A 21582-nucleotide genomic window follows, 5' to 3' on the forward strand; every position below is an offset into this window, starting at 1 on the left:
ACTTTAAAATACGTTTTCATCTCTCTTGAGACTTCTTTCACCTACATTTTGTTTTGAAACATATGGTTTAATCTCCAAATATTTTAGGATATATGAGTTGTCTTTATTTTATTGATTTCTAGTTGAATTCCATTCTAGTATGAGAGCATAATTCATATGATGTCTATTCTTTTACATTTGGAGCATAATTCATATGATTTCTATTTTTTTCCATTTGTTTACATCCCAAAATGTGGCCTATCATGGTAAATATAAAACACGAGCTTGAAAATAATGTGTATCCTACTCTTTTTAGGTTAAATATTCTATAGCTGTGAATTAGATCCAGTTGATTGATGGTGTTGTTCAGTTTGACTATGTCCTTACTAATTTTATACTTGCTGGACTTGTCAGTTACAGATAGAGGAATGTTGAAGTCTCCATTTATAACAGTAAATTAATCTCTTTCTTGATGAATTTCTATCAGTTTTTGTCCCATGTATTCTGACACTCTGACACTCTTTTACCAGATACAAACAAAGTAACTATTGCTACCATTTTTTGGGAGAATTTATCATCACCATCATCATCAACATCATTATTATTATTATTTACATTAAGTCCCTCCTTATTCCTGATAAGTTTTCTTGCTCTGAAGTCTACTTTGTCTGAAATTAATATAACTATGCTTTCTTTTTTGGATTTGTGTTAGCATGTTATATCTCTCTCCATCCCTTTACTTTTAATCTGTGTCTTTATATTTAAAGGGGATTTCTTATAGACACCATATAATTGAGTCTTATTTTTTGTTATTCACTCTGACAGTCTCTGTCCTTAGTTGCTGAATTTAGACCACTGACATTTAATTTTTTTTTTTTAATTCAAGTATAGTTGATTTACATTATATTAGTTTCAGGTGTGTACAGTATCATGATTCTGTATTTTAAAAAATTATACTCCATTAAAAGTTATTACAAGAAAATGACTATAATTCCTTGTGCTATATAATATATCATGTTGCTTATCTATTTTATACATAATAGTTTCTATCTCTTAATCTCATAACCCTAATTTGCCCCTCCACCCTTCCCTCTCCCCTTAGGTAACCACTAGTTTGTATTCTATATTTGTGAGTACATTTCTGTTTTGCATATACATTCATTTGTATTATTCTTTAGATTCCACTTAAGGTGATACAATACAGTATTTTTCTTTCTCTGTTGACTTATTTCACTAAGCATAACATTCTCTAGGTCCATCCACATTGCTGAAACTGGCAGAAATTCATTCTTTTTATGACTGAGTAATATTCCATTGTGTGTGTATATATATATATATATATATATGCCACATCTTCCTGATCCATTCATGTGTTGATGACCATTTAGGTTCCATCCATATCTTGGCTATTGCAAATACTGCTGCTATGAATATTGGGATGTATGTATCGCTGAATTAGTGTTTTCTTTTTATTTATTTATTTATTTATTTATTTATATATTGAAGTCTATTTGATTTACAATGTTGTGTTAGTTTCAGGGGTACAGCAAAGTGATTCAGTTATACACATTTATGCATATATATATTATTTTTCAGATTCTTTTCCCATATAGGTTATTACAAAATATTGTGTATAGTTCCCTCTACTATACAGTAGGTCCTTGTTGGTTATCTATATATAGTAGTGTGTATATGTTACTCCCAAATTGCTAATTTATCTTCCTCCCACACTTTTCCCCTTTGGTAACTATAAGTTTGTTTTCTATGCCTGTGAGTCTGTTTCCATTATGTAAATAAATTCATTTGTATCATTTTTTTTAGATTCCACATATAAGTGATATAATATTTGTCTTTTTTCTGTCTGACTTACTTCACTTAGTATGATAACCTCTAGATCCATCCATGTTGCTGCAAATGGCATTATTTCATTCTTTTTTATGGCTGAGTAATATTCTATTGTATATATATACCAGGTCTTCTTTACCCATTCATCTGTCGATGGACTTTTGGGTTGCTTCCATGTGTTGGCTATTGTAAATAGTGCTTCACTGAACATTGGGGTGCATGTATATTTTTGAATTATGTTTTTCTCCAGACATACATCCAGGAGTGGGATTGTAGGATCATATGGTAGCTCTATTTTCAGTTTTTTAAGGAACCTCCATATTGTTCTCCATAGTGGCTGTACCAATTTACATTCCCACAAAGAGTGTAAGAGTGTTCCCTTTTCTCCACACCCTCTTCAACATTTATTTTTTGTAGACTTTTTAATGATGGCCATTCTGACTGGTGTGAGGTGAAAACTCATTGTAGTTTTGACTTGCCTTTCTCTAATAATTAACAATGTTGAGCATCTTTCCATAGGCGTTTTGGCTATCTGAATGTCTTTTTTGGAGAAATGTCTATTTAGATCTTCTGCCCATTTTTTGATTGGTTTTTTTTTTTTTTATATTGGGGTGTATGAGCTCTTTGTATATTCTGGAGATTAATCCCTTCTTGGTTGCACCACCTTAAAACATTTTCTCTCATTCAGTATGTTGCCTTTTTATTTTGCCAATGGTTTCATTTGCTGTGCAAAAAAATTTTAAGTTTGATTAGGTCCCATTTATTTATTTTTGCTTTTAGTTCTTTAGTCTTAGAAGACGGGTTCAGAAAAATATTGCTAGGATTTATGTCAAAAAGTGTTTTGCCTATGTTCTCTTCTAGGACTTTTATGGTTTCTGATCATACATTTAACTACTTAATCCATTTTGAGTTTATTTTTTATATGGTGTGAGGTAATGTTCTTATCTCATTGTTTTACATGTTGTTGTCCAGTTTTCCCAGCACCATTTGTTGAAGAGACTGTCTTCCTCCATTGTATATTCTTGCTTCCTTTGTCAGAGATTAATTGATTGTAGTTTAGAGGGCTTCACTCTGGGGTCTCTATGCTATTCCATTGATCTATGTGTTTGCTTTTGTGCCAGTACCATGCTGCTTTGATTACTGTAACTTTCTAGTGTAGTCTGAAGTCTAGGGGGGTGATAACTCCAGCTTTTTCTTTTTTTTTTTTCAAGATTGTTTTAGCAAAATTCAGGGTCTTATGTTATTCCATATGAAGTTTAGGATTATTTATTCTAGTTCTGTAAAAATGTCATAGGCATTTTTAAATAGGTATTGCATTAAATCTGTAGATTGCTTTTGGACTTATGTCCATTTTAACAATATTAATTCTTCCAATTCAAGAGCATTGAATATCTTTCCATTACTTTGTTTCATCTTCAATGTCCTTAATTAATGTTTTAGTTTTTGGAGTATAGGTATTTCACCTCCTAGATTAAGTTTATTCTTAGATATTTAAATTTTTGATGCAATTTTAAACAGAAATTTTTTACTTCCTCTTTCTAATAGTAAATTATAATGTATAGAAACTCAAAAAATTTCTGTATACTAATCTCATATACTGCAACTTTGCTGAATTCACTTATTAGTTCTAATATTCTTTGAGTGGAGATGTTAGGGTTTTCTATATAAAGTACCATGCCATCTATAAATAGTGACAATTTTACCTCTTCCCTTCCAATTTGGGTGCTTTTGTTTCTTTTTCTTGTCTATAAGTGAGCAATGGCAAGTGAAATTAGAACCTCAGTATTCTTGGTTTGCTATACCAAAGGTAGAGCCTCTGTCTCATATAGGAGTTGGGCATAGGTATGAAACTCCTACATCTTTAGCACACTTACCAGCAATTTAGCTTCTTCCAATTGGAGTTGTAGGGTTAAGAAATGTTGATGGTCTGACCCCCAAGGTGAGATACAGTGACCTCTGATTTGGACATACCTGTCAAGTTGAGCTGGGAGTTGGTGGAGAATGAAAGTTGCTTAAATACTGTGGACTATCTCTGTTTAAGTTTTAGTAGATTTTCCTGAATAAACATTTCTTATAATTAGTACAATTTCCAAAGATATTAAATGGTTGGATTTTCTTCCTTTTTTTTCTTTTTAATGAGTGAGCTCTGCTTGTTTCACTGGGAAATGTATCTGTGGTGCTTTTTATGCTGTCTTCCTGTAAATGGACTACTCTAGCTAATTTGCTGCAATAAACATGTGTGAAAGTTTCTGAAAGAAGAAGAATTGTGAGAAGTTTTAACTGCATTCATGAGAGTGATTTTTGTTTTTTTGTTTTTGTTTTTGCTTTTGTTTTCAGTCTTATATAAATGATGAGAATGATTATTTCAGTTCTTAGTAAGCAAAGAAAAAATATCCAACCACACATGGTGTGGGAAAACCTCCCCTTTGAATAACTTCTGAGTTAAAGAGTAAATTGAAATCAGTACTTAATGGTATGCAGAAATCCATTAACATATGTGAGATAAATAAAGTAGGTAAGTTACAGCCTTCAAACAGACCCCTTACTAAACAATGCAATATAAAAATTTTAATTCTGCTCAGATTAAAAAAAATAACAAAATACACCTAAATAAAATTGAAAAAATATGTGTAAAACAGCAAAAATTAATGGACAAATTCCCTTTGTGAGAAATCCAGAAACAAATTGAAAGGTCCTGTACCTCCAGTGAACACCAAAGTAAACTATTATAAAATATAATACTGCACTTGAAAAAGTAAACTAGTAAACTTAGTAAATTATTCTAAGTGAGATCTTTGATAAAGTAATAAAATTTATGAATCATCAGCTAATATATTCCAGAATAAAGAAGAGAAAAACACACAATAACAATGAAAAACAAAAGGTAATAAGAAAATACTCCAAAAACAGAAGAAATAAAAGTAAATCATTCTGTGACATTAATACAAATTTAAATAAAATAATTAAATTAATAATTACAAAAAAAGACTCAAGAAGCAATAGAAAATCTAAGCCCATGACTATTAAGTAGGAAATATTCAAAGGATTATAGCATAAAAAATATCTGGCTCAGAGAACTTTGCAGGCTGGTTTTGAAAAATATTGAAGAAGCTATTTTTTTTTTTATTTATTTATTTATTTATGGCTGTGTTGGGTCTTCGTTTCTGTGCGAGGGCTTTCTCTAGTTGTGGCAAGCGGGGGCCACTCTTCATCACGGTGCGCGGGCCTCTCACTATCGCGGCCTCTCTTGTTGCGGAGCACAGGCTCCAGACGCGCAGGCTCAGTAGTTGTGGCTCACGGGCCCAGTTGCTCCGTGGCATGTGGGATCTTCCCAGACCAGGGCTCGAACCCGTGTCCCCTGCATTGGCAGGCAGATTCTCAACCACTGCGCCACCAGGGAAGCCCTGAAGAAGCTATTTAATTCTAGAGCTATTTAAACTATTTCTAACTATAGACATGAAAGGATAATTCTGGAGCTATTAAAACTATTTCTAACTATAGATAATTCTGGAGCTATTTAAACTACTTCTAACTACAGACATAAAAAGGTAAATTGCACAATTAATTTCAAAAATCAAGATTAATTGATATATGTGTAAAGAGCTTAACACATTGCTGGTGCACAAAAAATGTTTAAGAGTACTTGTTATGACTTTTAAGTTAACATTTATTAAGGGGAGCACAGTTTGCCAGATGATGAGCCAAGGTTTAACAGATCACAAGAGAAATTGAAAGAGAAGTTTATTACTCATAGGTCTTAGAGGAAATGCAAGGCATACCTTGAGGGGCCACACAGAGAGGTCAAGGCAGGGTGCAGAAAGAGTGATAGAACCTGGGCACATGCTTTTATTAGGGTCTGTGGGTGGAGTGCTTTGTGCTGCAACTAAAACCTGGCACAGCCTAAATAAATAAATAAATAAATAAATAAATAAATAAATAATTTTAAAAAATTGTCAAAAGTCAAAAAGTCAGAAAATTTTGAAGGCATCTAGAGAAAAGTGACTTGTTGCACACAAGGGAAAGCCCATATTTTTTTAGCAGACTTTTCAGCAGAAATCTTGCAGGCCAGAAAGAAATGGGATAATGCATTCAAAATGCTGAAATTAACAACAAACCCCCACTGCTAAACAATTATTCTTTACCCAGCAAAGCTGTCCTTCAAAAAGGGAGAAGAGCTAAAGACTTTCACAGACAAAAGCTGAGGGTCTTTAACATCAGTAGATTTGTCTTACAAGAAATGTTAGTGAGTTCAAGTTGAAATGATAGTATGCTAAACAGAAACGTATTAGCTTAAGAAATTATTAAACCTATTGGTAAAGGTAAATATATAGACAATTACAGAATACTGTATAACTGTAATGGTGGTGGATATATCACTTTTAACACCAGAATAAAAGTTAAAAAGCAAAAGTATTAAAGCTAAGTGTAACATAAATATATACAATATATACAATATAAATAGATGTAAATTGTAACAACAGTAACATAAAAGTGGAGGGAGAAGTTAAAGTTTAGTATTTTTGAATGCAATTAATTGAATGTATTATCAGCTTAAAATAGACTACTGTAATTATATGATATTTTATGCAAGTCCCAAAGTTACCACACAAAAGAATATAGAAGTTACACAAAAGAAAGAAAGGTATCAAAATGATTTCTGTATCAATACAAAAATCATCCAAGCACAAAGAAATAGGAAGAGAAAAAAGACAGACAAGATAACTACAAGATAAACAAAAAACAATTAACAAAATGACAATAGTACATCCTTCTCTTTCAATAATTACTTTGAATGTAAGTAAATTAAACTCCCCAATTAAGAGACTAAGAATGGCTTAATGATATAAAAAAACGAGCTGTCTTTAAGGAATTCATTTTAGATTTAAATACACACATAGGCTAAAAATGAAGGTATGGAAAAAGATATTTCATACAAGTGGTAAACAAAAGAGAGGAGGTGTGGCTATACTTATATCAGACAAAATAGATTTTTAGTCAAAAACTGTCATAAGACACAAAGAAGGACATTATATAATCATAAAAGAATCAATCAACCAGGAAGATGAAACAATTATAACTACATATGTTATATGTACCAAACATCAAAATACCTAAATCCATAAGGCAAACACTGACATAATTGAAGGCAGAAATGGACAACAATACAATAATAGTTGGAAGCTTCAATACCCAACTCTCATTAATGGATAGAACAACAATAAGGAAACAGAGAAGTTGAACAAATTTATAGACCTAACAGACATATATAGGACATCCCACTCAACAGGGGCAGAATGTAGATTTTTCTCAAGTGCACATGGAGCTTTCTCTGAGATATATCAGAAAACAAATCAACAAGTTTAAGGAAGATTGGAAGTATACCAAGTATCTTTTCTGAACACAATGGCATGAAACTAGAAGTCAATAGGAGACGGAAAAGGGGAAAATTCACAAATATGTGGAACTTAGATGACACACTCTTGAACAATTACTATATCAAAGAAGAAGTAAAAAACACAACATACCAGAACTTTTGGTATGCTGAAAAAATAGTACTGAAGAGGGAAGTTTAGTGTAATAAATGCCTACAATAAAAAAAGAAAGTTTTCACAATTCAATATCACAAAAACAAACAACCCAATCAAAAAATGGGCAGAAGACCTGAATTTACATTTTTCCAAAGAAGGCTTACAGATGGCTTACAGACAAATAAAAAATGCTCAACATTGCTAATGTGGTATATGTACAATGGAATATTACTTAGCCATAAAAAAGAATGAAATTCTGCCATTTCCAGCAATGTGGATGAACCTAGAGAATGTTATGCTTAGTGAGATAAGTCTGAAAGAGAAAGGCAAATACTGTATGATATCACTTATGTGAGGAATCTAAAAAATTATACAAATGAATGTATATGAAAACCAGAAACAGACTCATAGATATAGAAAACAAACCAGCAGTTGCCAAAGGGGAGAGGGAAAGGAAGAGGGGCAAATTAGGAGCATAGAATTAAGAGATACAAACTATTATGTGTAAAATAGATAAGCAACAAGGATATGTTGTATAGCACAGGGAATTATATTCCATTATCTTATAATAACTTCTAATGGAGTATAATCTATAAAAATACTGAATCACCATGCTGTACACCTGAAACTAATATAATATTGTAAATCAACTATACTTAAATTTAAAAAAAAGAAGAAAGCTTTTACACAAAAAGCCTACTTTCACATTTTTAATTTTTTCATGGAACTAAAAATTGCAGAAAAAAACTAAGCTCAGCATTAGAAGAAGGAAGGAAATAACAAACATTACAGTGTAAATAAATAAAATAGAAAAACAATACAAACAATTAAACTAAGTGATATTTTTTAAAATGATGAACAAAATTGGCAAACCCTTAGCTATACTAAGAAAAAAGGAACAAAGACTCAAGTAAAATCAAAATTGAAAGAGGAGATTTTACAAGTGATGACACAAAAGTAAAAAGGATCATATGAGACCACTATGAATAATTATATGCCAACAAACTGGACATTCTAGAAGAAATTAATAAATTCCTAGAAATATACAACTTACCAAGACAGAAACATTAAGAAATATTAAGCCTAAACAGGTATATAACTAGAATGAAGATTAAATCAATACAGTAAGTCCCCTACATACAAACGAGTTACATTCTGAGAGCACGTTTGTAAGTCCAATTTATTCCTAAGTCCAACAAAGTTAGCCTAGCTACCCAACTAACACATTCAGCTATATAGTACCATACTGTAATAGGTTTATGCTACTTTTCACACAAATAATACATAAAAAACAAACACAAAAAATAAAGAAAAAGTAATCTTACAGTACAGTACCTTGAAAAGTACAGTAGTACAATACAACAGCTGGCATAAAGGGGCTGGATCTTATATATAAAAAGCCCTAAAGATTCCATTTAAAAAGCTGTTAGAATTAATAAAGAAATTCAGCAAAGTGCAGGATACAAAATCAACTTACAAAAATCAGTTGAATTTCTATACACTGACAATGAACTACTTAAAACATAAATTAGAAAAATAATCCCATTTACATTAGTGCCAAAAATATAAAAATACTTAGGAATAAATTTAAGAAGGTGAAAGACTTGTATACTGAAAACTACAAAACACTAATGAAAGAAATGTAAAAAAAAACTCGAACAAATGGAAAGATATCCCACATTAATGGATTGGAGCATTTAAAATTGTTAAAATGTCTATACTACCCAAAATGATCTACAGATTCAGTATAACCTGTATCAAAATCCCAATCACATTTTTTGTAGAAATAGAAACAAACAATTCTAAATTTTATATGGATCCACAAAATGTCATGGATAGCCAAGTCAATCTTCAGAAAGAAAAACAAAGCTGGAGTCATCATACTTCCTGATTTCAAAATTCACTACAAAGACACAGTAATCAAAACAGTATGGAACTAGCATAATGATAGACATATAAACCAGTGGAATAGAATAGAGGGCACATAAATAAATTCACATACATATGGTCAATTATTTTTTACAAGCATGCCAATAGGGAAAGCATAGTCTCTCTGACAAATAATGCCGTGAAAACTGGATATAAACATGCAAAAAAGGAAATTGGATCCATACATTAAAACAACTCAAAGTGAATTAAAGACTAATCATAACACCTGAAACTACAAAACTCATAGAAGAAAACATATGGGAAAAGACACACGTCACTGGTCTTGGTAATGACTTTATAAATATGGCACTGAAAGCATAGGTAACAAAAACAAAGACAAACAATTTGGACTACCTCAAACTCAAAATGCCCAACATCACTAAGCAACAGGAAAATGAAATTCAAAACCATGAGTTATCACCTCAGAGCTGTCTTGATTGCTATTATTAAAAAAAATGCAAAATATGTTGATGAAGATGTAGACAAATTGAAACACTTGCACATTGTTGGTGGGATTGCAAAATGGTGCAGTCTCTATGGAAAACAGTATGGAGATTTCTCATAAAAATTAAAAATTAAAAATAGGACTATCATGTGGTCCAAGAATGTCACTTCTGGATATTTATGTAAAGAATCTTGAAGGGATATTAGCACTTCTTTGTTCATTGCATCATCATTCACAATAGCCAAGAGATGCAAACAACTTAATCTGTGGATGAATGGTTAAAGAAAATATTGAATATACATACAAGGTATTGCTATTGTTATTCAGCCTTAAAAAAATGAAATTCTTCAATATGCTACAGTATGGGTGAACCTGGAGGACAATATAAGTGAAATAATCCAATCACAGGAGAACAATTATGTGAGGTATCTAAAATAGTAAAACTCACAGAATCAGAGAGTGGAATGGTGGTGGCCAGGAGCTGGGATCAGGGATGAATGGGGAGATGCTCATCAATGAACAAAAAGTTTCATTTACTAAGATGAATAAGTTCTATGTATCTGATGAACAACATTTTACCTATAGTCACAATAGAGCATTGTACACTTAAAAATGTGTTGAGTGTAAATTTCATGCTGTGTTCTAACTACAATAAAATAAATATTTTGAAAAGTAGTATTCTGAGGAGGGATTCATATATTTTTACTGACAAAGGGGTTTATGGCACAAAAAAGGAGACTTCTGTTTGGCAGCCTCTTTTCCATGGCTCCAGCTCTATGTTTCAGTATTACCATTTCTTTTTTGCCCCTTCAGAACTCATGATGGTAATTCCTTCCTTTTGTTGCTAGTTGCTAGGTTCCTCACTCTGCCTTGTTGATACTCTCAGTTCTGACACAAAACTGTGAATAGCCCTTCATTAACTTCTCTCAAATTCCCAGCTAAATGGGTCTTCTGTTTACTGTGAAGAGTAGTAGCAAATATATTATTCTGCCATTTAGGGTCAGGATTTCTTCTGAGGCATAGTAGACAGGGGATGTAGCCTTATATGGTTTGATATAAGTTGCATCAATACAGAGCTCGTTTGCTAAGTATATTTTACTTGTATTATGAAATACGAAGATTACATAGTAATGCCTTTTAGATAAACTAGCACACTTTTCAAATGTTCTTCACTTTAAAATTAAAGTGTTCCATGAAGGTCTAACATACTCAGTTCCTTAAAGATCAGTATGATTTTTTTTTATTAGCCAGATGCATTTCTTTTTACCATTGAAATCCTGAGTACTGAAATATGTTCAAATATTACAAAAAGGAGATGTACTTCCAAAAGGTAAATTTCCTCTTCTCTCTACTTTTCTATTTTGTCATGGGCCATCTATGCCATCATTTATCAAGGAAATATAGGAAGTTGTATTTCTTCACCTTTGAGTTTTAGTGAACAAATTACAAACTTTACACAGTATAATTATAAGCATATATTAAATTGTACCCCTCTATTATGGTTTCTACTTGGGCTTGGATGCATGAAGAATATCAAGACTTGGGAAGAGTGTGTGCACTGTCCTCTGGATCATTATTGACCTCTGCTAGTGTCTCACCACACTTAGTTTGTGGTGCCACCCTTTACCCCTGCCTTATCTATTTTGTTGCAACTGATCCTGCCTGAATTTTGGTTAGGTGCTAACATTGACTGCTGATATCTTTGGACACTGCTGTGGAGTCTATTCTTAAGGATCACAGAGCCCTCATTGTCTTAACACCAGACATATTTGAGTCATGTACTCTCTCAATACTTTTACAATTTTAGAGCATGCAGAAATACTTTTACATTTTTAAACCATGCAGAAACTTCTGGTTCTCTTCCACAGCCTACCAGAACACTGTGAAATAGAGAAAAGAATCATCTCAGTTAGCCTTTTAACCTAAACAACATGCAAACCCTCCATTAGAATGTGAGAACCATGGTCTCTAGCCATTTCATGTTGACATGTTACACACTGTAATGTTTTCTCCCAGAGTTCTAAATAAAAAATGATGCAAAAACCCATTCTGCTTTTTACTTGAACTCATAATTTCATAATTCTATCTTTCCATATGACCAATGACCAGGGGGCTTAGTCTTCTCTGCTATGAATATTTATATCTTCTTCCTATGCCCATGTAGTTATTTTCTTGCTTCCTCCATGGTAGACATTGCTTTTTTATCAGATATAGTGCCTCTCTCTAATTTATGGTGAAGTTTCATAAATTCTATAATCTAATTTTTCAACCTTAATCATTGAGATTTTGAACCATAATATTTGGACAATTCTGAGAAAATAATTTTCTCTTTGAATTGTCCAGCTTTTGAAATTAAAAGCCAGGATTTTCATACAAATGTCTTCATTTTTTGATTAAAAATAATCTATTTTGGAATCCAAAATGAGTAATTTAAAAAAAGGTATCTTTATATCCTTTCTAAAACAATTTTCATATTTCTTGAGGCAGTGGGTGCCTCTGGCCTAATGGGAGAAAGGGGAGAATTATATATGAGAAAAAATTTTAAGAATTCTAATATATTTCACATCAGTTATTTTGCTACATGTTCCATGCATGTGAGTCTCCTTGTCTCACTAAATTACAAATAAAATGTAATGTAGAGAGACCTTCAAGATGGCGGAGGAGTAAGAAGTGGAGATCACCTTCCTTCCCATATACATCAAAACTATATCTACATGTGGAACAACTTCTACAGAACACCTACTGAACACTGGCAGAAGACCTCAGACTTCCCAAAAGGCAAGAAAATCCCTACGTACCTGGGTAGGGCAAAAGAAAAAAGAAAAAAAACACAGAGACAAAAGAATAAGGATGGGACCCACACATCTGGGAGGTATCTGTGAAGGAGGAAAAGTTTCCACACACTAGGGAGTCCCTTCACTAGTGGGAATGGGGGGTGGGCAGGGAGGAAGCTTTGGAGCCATGAAGGAGAGCACAGGAGCAGGAGTGCAGAGTACAAAGTGGAGAGATTCCCGCACAGAGGATCAGAGCCGACCAGCACTCCAGACTGAGAGGCTTGTCTGCTCACCTGCTGGGACGGCTGGGGGATGGGAGATGAGGCTCAGGCTTTGGAGTTCAGATCCCAGGGAGAGGACAAGGTTTGGCTGCATGAAGACAGCCTGAAGGGGGCTAGTGCACCAGAGCTAGCAGAGAGGGATTCTGGGAAAAAGTCTGGACCTGCTGGAGAGGCAAGATACCTTTGTTTTGGGGTGCACAAGGAGAGGGGATTCCTTCCCAGTGTGCCCACAGAAGGCAGAGCACTGCCTCAGTGAGCTCCAGAGATGGGTGTGAGGCATGGTTATCAGCTCAGACCACAGAGACGGGCATGAAATGCTAAGACTGCTGCAGCTGCCACCAAGAATCCTGTGTGCAAGCACAGGTCACTATCCACAACCCCCAGGAGCCTGTGCAGCATGCTACTGCCAGGGTCCCGAGATCCAGGGACAACTTCCCTGGGAGAACAGACGGTGTGCCTCAGGCTGTTGCAATGTCACGTCAGCCTTTGCTGCCTCAGGCTCACCCCACAATCCAATTTTGACTACCATACCCCTCCCTCCCCTCAGTCTGAGTGAGCAACACAGCCCTAATCAGCTGCTGCATTTAACCCCCTCCTGTCTGGGCAGGGAACTGATGTCTGAGGGTGACCTACATGCAGAGGCAGGGCCAAAACCAAAGCTGAACCCCAGGAGCTGAGCGAACAAAGAAGAGAAAGGGAAATTTATCTGTGCAACATCAGGAGTAGCAGAATAAATCCACACAATCAACTTGATAAACCATGCATCTGAAGAATACCTGAATAGACAATGGAATGTTCCCAAAATTGAGGTGGTGGACTTTGGGAGCAACCGTAGACTTAGGGTTTGCCTTCTGCTTATAATTTGTTTCTGGTTTTATATTTATCTTAGTAGAGTATTTAGTGCTTATTATCACTGGTGGATTTGTTTATTGGTTTGGTTGCTCTCTTCCTTTTTTTTAACATATAGATATATTTTTTCCCTTTTTCTCTTTTTGTGAGTGTGTATGTGTATGCTTCTTTGTGTGATTCTCTCTTTATAAGTTTGCTTTTAAAATTTGTCCTATGGTTCTGTCTGTTCATTTTATTGGTTTTGTTTTCTAGTTTGTGTTTTTGTTTCTCTCTTCCTTTTCTTCTGAGCTGTGTGGCTGGCAGGGTCTTGGTGCTCCAGCAGGGTGTTGGGCCTGGGACTTCAAGATGGGAGGGCTGAATCAAGGATATTGGACCACCAGAAACCTCCCAGCCCCATGTAATATCAATCAATGAGAGATCACGAAGAGATCTTTGTCTCAACACTAAGACCCAGCTCAACCCAACGGCCAGTAAGTCCAGTGCTGGATGCCTCATGCCAAACAACAAGCAAGACAGGAACACAAACCCACCCATCAGCAGAGAGCTTGCTTAAGTCATACTAAATTCACAGACACTCCAAAACACATAACTGGATGTGGCCATGCATGCCATAAGGACAAGATACAGCCTCATCCACCAGAACACAGGCACCAGTCCCCACCACCAAGAAGCCTACACAAGCCACTGAACCAACATCACCCACTGGGGAAAGACACCAAAAACAATGCGAACTATGAACCTGCAGCCTGTGAAAAGGAGACCCCAAACAGAGTAAGTTAAACAAAATGAGAAGACAGAGAAATATGCAGCAGATGAAGGAGCAGTGTAAAAACCCACCAGACCAAACAAATGAAGAGGAAATAGGCAGTCTACCTGAAAAAGAATTCAGAGTAATGATAGTAAAGATGATCCAAAATCACGAAAATAGAATGGAGAAAATAGAAGAAATATTTAACAAGGACCTAGAAGAACTAAAAAGCAAACAAACAATGACGAACAACACAATAAATGAAATTTAGAACACTCTAGAAAGAATCAGTAGCAGAATAACTGAGACAGAATAACAGATAAGTAACCTGGAAGATAAAATAGTAGAAATAACTGCCACAGAGCAGAATAAAGAAAAAGGAGTGAAAAGAATTGAGGAAAGTCTCAGAAACTTCTGGGACAACATTAAAAGCACCAACATTTGAATTAAGGGGTCCAAGAAGAAGAAGGGAAAAAGAAAGGGTGTGGGAAAATATTTGAAGAGATTACAGTTGAAAACTACCCTGACATGGGAAAGGAAATAGCAATCAAGTCCAGGAAGTGCAGAGAGTCCCATACAGGATAAATCCAAGGAGAAACATGCGAAAACATATTTTAGTCAAACTATCAAAAATTAAAATAAAAAAATATTAAAAGCAGTAAAGGAAAAGCAACAAATAACATACAAGGGAAACACCATAAGGTTTACAGCTGAAGTTTCAGCAAAAACTCTGCAAGCCTGAAGGGAATGGCAGGACATATTTAAAGTGAAGAAAGGGAAAAACCTTCAATGAAGATGATTCTACACAGCAAGGATCTCATTCAGATTCAACAGAGAAATTAAAACCCTACAGACAAGCAAAGGGTAAGAGAATTCCACATCACTAAACTAGCTTTGCAACAAATGCTAAAGGAAGTTCTCTAGGCAGGAAACACAAAAGAAGGAAAAGACCTACAATAACAAACCCAAAACAATTAAGAAAATGGTAATAGGGAAATATATATCGATGATTACCTTAAAGGTAAATGGATTAAAAGCTCCAGCCCAAAGACACAGACTGGCTGAATGGATAAAAAAATGAAACCCATATATATGCTGTCAACAAGAGACCCACTTCACACCTAGGGACTCATACAGACTGAAAGTGAAGGGATGGAAAAGGATATTCCATGCAAATGGAAATCAAAAGAAAGCTGGACTAGCAATATTCATATCAGACAAAATAGATTTTAAAATAAAGACTATCACCAGAGACAAAGAAGGACACTACATAATGATCAGGGATCATTCCAAGAAGATGATATAACAATTGTAAATATTTATGCACCCAACATGGTAGCATCTCAATACATAAGGCAAATGCTAACAGTGATAAAAGGGGAAATTGACAGTAACACAATAATAGTACGGAACTTTAACACCCCACTTTCAACAATGGACAGTTCATCCAAAATGAGACTAAATAAGGAAACTTAAGCTTTAAAAGACACATTAGACCAGATAAACTTAATTTATATTTATAGGACATTCCATCTAAAAGCAACAGAATACATTTTCTTCTCCAGTGCTCATGGAACACTCTCCAAGATAGATCATGTCTTGGGTCAAGAATCAAGCCTCAGTAAATTTAGGAAAATTCAAATCATATTAAATATCTTTTCTGATCACAGTGCTTTGAGACTAGATATCAATTACAGGAAAAAATCTGTAAAAAATACAAACACATGGAGGCTAAACAATACACTACTAAATAATCAAGAGATCACTGAAGAAATCAAAGAGGAAATAAAAAAATACCTAGACACAAATCACAATGAAAACACGAAAACCCAAAACCTATGGGATGCAGCAAAAGCAATTCTAAGAGGGAAGTTTATAGCAATAGTCCTACCTGAAGAAACAAGAAAAATCTCAAATAAACAATGTAACCTTACACCTAATGCAATTAGAGACAGAAGAAGAACAACACAAAAATCCAAAGTTAGCAGAAAGAAAGAAATCATAAAGATCAGATCAGAAATAAATGAAAAAGAAATGAAGGAAACAATAGCAAGGATCAATAAAACTAAAAGCTGGTTCTTTGAGAAGATAAGCAAAATTTTAAAAAAAACATTAGCCAGACTCATCAAGAAAATCAAGGGAGAAGACTCAAATCAACAGAACTAGAAATGAAAAAGGAGAAGTAACAACTGACACTGCAGAAATACAAAGGATCATGAGAGACTACTACAAGAAACTATATGCCAATAAAATAGACAACGTGGAAGAAATGGACAAATTCTTAAAAAAGTACAAACTTCCAAGGCTGAACCAGGAAGAAATAGAAAATATGAACATACCAAACACAAGCACTGAAATTGAAACTGTGATTAAAAATCTTCCAACAAACGAAAGCCTAGGACCAGATGTCATGACAGGTGAGTTCTATCAAACATTTACAGAAGAGCTAACATCTATCATTCTCACACTGTTCCAAATTACAGCAGAGAGAGGAACACTCCCAAACTCATTCTAAGAGGCCACCATTGCCCTGATACCAAAACCAGACAAAAATATCACAAAAAAAGAAAAACACACACCAATATCACTGATGAACATAGATGCAAAAGTCCTCAACAAAATACTAGCAAACAGAATCCAACAGCACATTAAAAGGATCATACACCGTGATCAAGTGGGGTTTATCCCAGGAATGCAAGGATTCTTCAATATACACAAAACAATCAATGTGATACATCATATTAACAAATTGAAGGAGAAAAACCATATGATAATCTCAATAGAGGCAGAGAAATATTTCAACAAAATTCAACACCCATTTATGAAAAAAATCTCCAGAAAGAGGGCATAGAGTGAACCTACTGCGAAGTACTAAAGGCCATATATGACAAACCCACAGTAAACATTGTTCTCAACGGTGAAAAATTGAAACCATTTCCAGTAAGATCAAGAAAAAGACAAGGTTGCCCACTCTCACCACCATTATTCACCATAGTTTTGGAAGTTTTAGCCACAGCAATCAGAAAAACTAAATAGATAAACGGAATCCAATTGGAAAAGAAGAAGTAAAACTGTCACTGTTTGCAGATGACATGATACTATACATAGAGAATCCTAAAGATGGTATCAAAAAACTACTAGAGCTAATCAATGAATTTAGTAAAGTAGCAGGATACAAAATTAATGCACAGAAACCTCTTGCATTCCTATACACAAACAGCAATAATTCTGAAAAAGAAATTAAGGAAACACTCCCATTTACCACTGCAACAAAAAGAATAAAATATCTAGGAATAAACCTTCCTAAGGAGACAAGAGACCTATATGCAGAAAACTATAAGACACTGATGAAAGAAATTAAAGATAATACAAACAGATGCAGACATATACCATGCTCTTGGATTGGAAGAATAATATTGTGAAAATGACTATACTACCCAAAGCAGTCTACAGATTCAGTGCAAAACCTATCAAGCTACCAATGGCATTTTTCACAGAACTAGAACAAAAAACTATAGTTTGTATGGAAACACAAAAGACCCCTAATAGCCAAAGCAATCTTGAGAAAGAAAGACAGAGTTGGAGGAATCAGACTCTCTGACTTCAGAATATACGACAAAGCTACAGTAATCAAGACAGTATGGTACTGGCACAAAAACAAAAATATAGATCAGTGGAATAGGATAGAAAGCCCAGAGATAAACCCATGCACTTATGGTCACCTTAACTTTGGCAAAGGAGGCCAGCATATACAATGGAGAAAAGACAGCCTCTTCAATAACCTGTGTTGGGAAAACTGGACAGCTACATGTAAAAGAATGAAATTAGAACACTTCCTAACACCATACTCAAAAATAAATCCAAAATGGATTAAAGACCTAAATGTAAAGCCAGACACTATAAAACTCTTAGAGGAAAACATAGGCAGAACACTCTATGACATAAATCACAGCAAGATTCTTTTTGAACCACCTCCTAGAAAATGGAAACAAAAAGAAAAATAAACAAATGGGACCTAATGAAACTTAAAAGCTTTTGCAAAACATTAAACAAGACGGAAAGACAACCCTCAGAATGGGAGAAAATTTTTGAAAATGAAGCAACTGACAAAGGATTAATCTCCAAAATATACAGGCAGCTTATGCAGTGCAATATCAAAAAAAAAAAAAAAACAACCCAATCAAAAAATGGGCAGAAGACCTAAATAGACATTTCTCCAAAGATATACAGATTGCCAACAAACACATGAAACAATGCTCAACATATTAATCATTAGAGAAATGCAAATCAAAACCACAATGATGTATCACCTCACACTGGTCAGAATGGCCATCATCAAAAATCTAGAAACAATAAATGCTGGAGGGGGTGTGGAGAAAAGGGAACCCTCTTGCAGTGTTGGTGGGAATGTAAATTGATACAGCCACTATGGAGAACAGTATGGACGTTCCTTAACAACCTGAAAATAGAACTACCATATGACCCAGCAATCCCACTACTGGGCATATACCCTGAGAAAACCATAATTCAAAGAGAGTCATATACCAAAATATTCATTACAGCTCTATTTACAATAGCCAGGACATGGAAGCAACCTAAGTGTCCATCATTGGATGAATGATAAAGAAGATGTGGCACATATATACAATGGAATATTACTCAGCCATAAAAAGGAATGAAACTGAATTATTTGTAGTGAGGTGGATGGACATAGAGACTGTCATACAGAATGAAGTAAGTCAGAAAGAGAAAAACAAATACCGTATGCTAACACATATATATGGAATCTAAAAAAAAAAAAAGTGGTCATGAAGAACCTAGGGGCAAGGTGGGAATAAAGATGCAGACCTACTAGAGAGTGGACTTGAGGATACGGGGAGGGGGTAGGGTAAGCTGGGATGAAGTGAGAGAGTAGCATTGACATATATACACTACCAAATGTAAAATGGATAGCTAGTGGGAAGAAGCGGCAGAGCACAGGGAGATCAGCTCAGTGCTTTGTGACTACCTAGAGGGGTGGGTTACGGAAAGTGGGAGGGAGACGCAAGAGGCAGGGGTTATGGAGATATATGTATACATATAACTGATTAAATTTTTTATACTGCAGAAACTAACACAATGTTGTAAAGCAATTATACTCCAATAAATATGTTAAAAAATGTAAATTATATTAAAACATGCAGTAAAACCCCTTACTCTTTCTAATTATGTTATTTGATTGAAAGTTCAGAAACTTAGAGCTGTTGATGTAATGTTGTTTGAATAAATAATTATTATGGGAAGTCAATTAGGTGGCATGTCAATCTAGAAATTGAGAAAATGTATTTTTTCTAAAAATATAAAGGGGTTTAGGTCTGAATTATATTAAAAATTATATAAAATTATATTTAAAAACCTATGGTTCTCATATTCTAAATGGGTAGGGGACAATAAACTTAATTATAAGTAAACAATATAGAATATTAGAAGATGGTAGGCGGTATGGGGAAAATAACAGGGCATAATAGGGCAAGAGGCATCAGAAATGTGGGGGCTTACAACGTTCAATTTTCAATAGTGTGTTCAGTGGCTTGAAAGAGGTGAAGGAGTTAGCCTTGTGGAAATTTGGGGGAAGAGCTAGAGAGTGGGTAGAGGGTAAGGGTAATAATAACAACAAAAGCTTTTGAAAAGGCTATATGGGGAAAAGATAGAGAAGTAGAAAAAAGAAGAGATAGCCAGAGAACCAACACAAAGAATTTATGAGGAGAGGTAAAAGTTAGGTATAAATAGAGGGAAAGTAGAGGTGGTACAGGGTAAGTATAGGGGAAAAGCCAGTGCAAAGACAGGAATGTTCCTGTCTTGTTAGAGAAATAGCAAGAAGGCAGGTCAAGGTAGAACATAGTTTTTAAGTGAGAGAATAGTATGAGCTGAAGATAGAGGGTCTGACAACATTGCCTTTTAAACGATTGCAAGAACTTTTAATTTTACCTTGAGCGAGATAGAAACTCACTGGAAAATGTTAAGCAGAAGAGAGGTATGACAAGACTCTTTTCGAATGACCAATATGGCTTCAGTGTAGAAAATAGAGTATAGCAGGGGTGGTGGCCAAGATAAAGACTAATTAGAGGCTATTTGCATAACATAGATGTGATATAATGGCTTAGAACAAAGCAGTAGCAGTTGAAGTGGTGAAAAGCGGTCCAGTTTTGGATGCTTTCTTTTTTTATGGACAAGATGACAAGGTTTTCTTATGGACTGGAAATAAAGCATAAGAGAAAGGCATCAATGATTAAAAAAAGAAGAGACTGCAAGTTTCTTATCATTTCTCCCTTCTTCCTTAATAATAAAATTTCCTTATTGAATGTGTTAGTGTTCTCAAGTTAAAAGTAGAATGAGGAGGGGGAAATGGAGGAAGAGTAGGAATTACATTTCCCAGCTTCTCTTTTGAATCGAGGTGGCCACGGAAATGCAAGATTAAAATTTTGGGGTGGATCTTCAGGTAAAGCACTTTATACTATGTATAAGTAAGCAAAAAAATATATTGTATAGCACAGGGAATTATAGCCATTATCTTGTAATAAATTTTAGTGGAGTATAATCTGTGAAAATTACTGAATCACAATGTTGTATACCTGAAACTAATATAGTATTATAACTCAATTATACTTCAACTTAAAAAAAAAAACACCTTAAAAGGAATTGGTTCAGTTAAGATGTTTATCTTGTTGCCCTTGTCATTTTCTTCTCTTTGCTACCTGGAATGTGGACAAAAATACCAAGGTGATTGTGAAAAACGTATCTTAAACCCTTAAACAGATAATAGCAATTGCCCATATCTAAAAAACATTTGTTACATTGGAAAAATAACCCTTATATGTCTACCCATGTAATTAGGTCTCTGTTTCTTGTATCTTAGCTCAATTTCTAACTAATGCACATGAATTCAAAGTTTTTTCCTGAGCAGCTAAAATAATGGCATTGCCATTTACTGAGAAGGGATAAACCAGAGAGAGGAGCAGATTTAGAAGGAAAGCCAGGAGTTCAGTTTTGCATGTATTAAGTTTGAGATGTCCATTAGATATCCAAGTGAACATTTTCACTAGGTAACTTGACAGATGAGTCTGGATATCATGGATAACGCTTAGAGATCAATTATGGCAAGTGCACAAATATTTGTGAGCTGTGTCTAAGGCCAGGACAAACCCCATAATTTCTAAATGTTATT

The 21582-nt window shown here is 34.5% G+C and overlaps 2 long non-coding RNA genes and 1 pseudogene across 3 annotated transcripts in view; all 3 read left to right on the forward strand.

Annotated features, from left to right (window-relative positions):
• LOC309653144 overlaps nt 1–18836 on the forward strand; it is a 59499-nt gene extending 40663 nt beyond the window's left edge. Inside the window, exon 2 of the long non-coding RNA XR_014259016.1 lies at nt 14573–18836. This is a non-coding gene — a long non-coding RNA (uncharacterized lncRNA). The remainder of the gene's footprint in view (nt 1–14572) is intronic.
• Nucleotides 1–21582, forward strand: part of LOC309653145 — an 823893-nt gene that overhangs the window by 178205 nt on the left and 624106 nt on the right. The window lies entirely within an intron of this gene.
• The window catches only part of LOC309653092 (small ribosomal subunit protein mS38 pseudogene), a 426376-nt pseudogene that overhangs the window by 21967 nt on the left and 382827 nt on the right, over nt 1–21582 (forward strand). The gene's annotated exons all lie outside the window — the stretch shown is intronic.

This window comes from Balaenoptera physalus (genome assembly GCF_965194825.1).
Source record: "Balaenoptera physalus genome assembly, chromosome: X".
Taxonomy (NCBI): domain Eukaryota; kingdom Metazoa; phylum Chordata; class Mammalia; order Artiodactyla; family Balaenopteridae; genus Balaenoptera; species Balaenoptera physalus.